General features: G+C 38.2%; 1 protein-coding gene across 1 annotated transcript in view; it reads right to left on the reverse strand.

The window, feature by feature from the left end:
- LOC116693784 (uncharacterized) overlaps positions 1–1,887 on the reverse strand; it is a 6,609-nt gene that overhangs the window by 3,923 nt on the left and 799 nt on the right. The gene's annotated exons all lie outside the window — the stretch shown is intronic.

A 1,887-nucleotide genomic window follows, 5' to 3' on the forward strand; every position in this document is an offset into this window, starting at 1 on the left:
GGTACAAGAGTGTATGGCTGCAGTCTGGAGACCTCCTGTCTCATGTCCTCCCGGCTAGTGCCGTCCCCGACTTTTCATAATAAAGGTTTGTGTCTTGTCCACTATGTCTTTGTACTTGTGTTTTTGGATGTTTTTTAACTAAACAGTACAAGAGCTTCAACATTTCAAAATAAAAGCCTGTGTCTGGTCCACTATGTCTGTGCTGAATGTATTATTACCCAGTGTGTTTGGTTGAATGGTCTCACTATATTTTAATTTATTTATTTATTTCATGTGAAAACTACTTTACTAGAGAATAAACTTAGTATTTGAAATAATGCAGTAAAGCAGAGAGTGTCCATTTAGTTGCCATACTTAGTGTGTTTCCACACAAATATCTACTGGAATTGCCACAATAACAGTCGAGTGTGATCCATAAGATGAGAAAGCAGAGGTTAAAGCATGTATGTTATGGCTGGGTATTTGTACATCTTTGCCAAGCGTATACTAGTAGAGAAGGCATCAATAAAAAGATGTGGAGGGTCCTGCTTCTTATCCCAATCATTTTAGAGGGTCAAAGAAAATGAATTGGCAAAGGGAAGGTGAAGTCTATTTTGACTAAAAGTCCCATAACTCCTCTGGTTAAATAAGTAACGACCTTAATTAAAACTATATAAAAATAGCATTCCTTCACTGTCAGTCTAGTTTGCTGCATGTGCTTCACAATAAAAAACCCACATTATTTGAAAGGTGAATGTTTTTTAATGTGGATAAGATCATGCATTCATCTTTTCCTGTAAATTCCTTGTAATTTGAATCCTGCACAGGGAAAGCAGTAACAATGAACCCTGCTTTATAGAGATGGAATTACTGAATGAAGGAATGCTGACCAGTATCAAAAACTAAGTTTAAAATAATAATAATAAAAAAAATCAATTCTATACTATATTTTAGCAGTCCACATAACCTGCTCTACACTATAAAGCAGTAGCGTCACCTTGATGTCCTCTTGCATTGCCAGACTGTCTGGTTAGTCCAGACAGCATACCGGGATGGGAGAAAAAACGTGCTCTGGTTTATTGGCATTTCTATTAACCAATCACAATCATTTTGGGTGGAGCAACAACACAAAATAGCCTTGGGAAGGAACTTGATTTGGTGGGAAACGTATACGTTAAAAAGTCGTTTTAGTCGTACAACAGAAAACTCGGATTGGACAGATAGTCTAGCTAGCTGTCTGGATTTACCCTGCAGAGATCTGAGGACCAGGGAACCATAGTCCTCAGATTGGACAGATAGTCTAGCTAGCTGTCTGGATTTACCCTGCAGAGATCTGAGGACCAGGTAACCATAGTCCTCATAAGTCCACTGGACTTTGAAATGCCAACACAAAGGAAGTGGAAGGTAACAAAAATCTGGTTGAAAAAAAGGGAATACGGCAGAAGGTCTTGGATTTAGACTACCTTAATGACCAAAGTGACAAGTAGCAAAGGGCAGCATCCAGTTATAAGCACTTCTGTCTTATTTGTGTCTCCCAAAATCCGACATACACACAGTCTTTGTGTAATGCGTTGTTAACAACTTGTATTGCTCACAAAGGTTAACCTGGAGGTAATGGAATAGCCAACACCATGACACCATTCACAGAAATAAGGAAATTAACCTACTTCTCTAAATAACATCACAGAGTACAGTCTAGACCTGCTCTTTTATGAAAGGCACTGTGAGATAACTGTTGAAATTGAAATTGATTTGAACTTCTTCCTAGATTATGGCGGGGAGGGGAAATTACGTAGGCCAGATGTGTGACGAGTTGAATGTTGTTTTTAGCAACGTCATTGCAGATACCTGTAATTATTAATAATATTGACATATATGTTTATTTAGCACGTTTGTGCTCGTGCTGTG

This window comes from Etheostoma spectabile, chromosome 8 (genome assembly GCF_008692095.1).
Source record: "Etheostoma spectabile isolate EspeVRDwgs_2016 chromosome 8, UIUC_Espe_1.0, whole genome shotgun sequence".
NCBI lineage: Eukaryota > Metazoa > Chordata > Actinopteri > Perciformes > Percidae > Etheostoma > Etheostoma spectabile.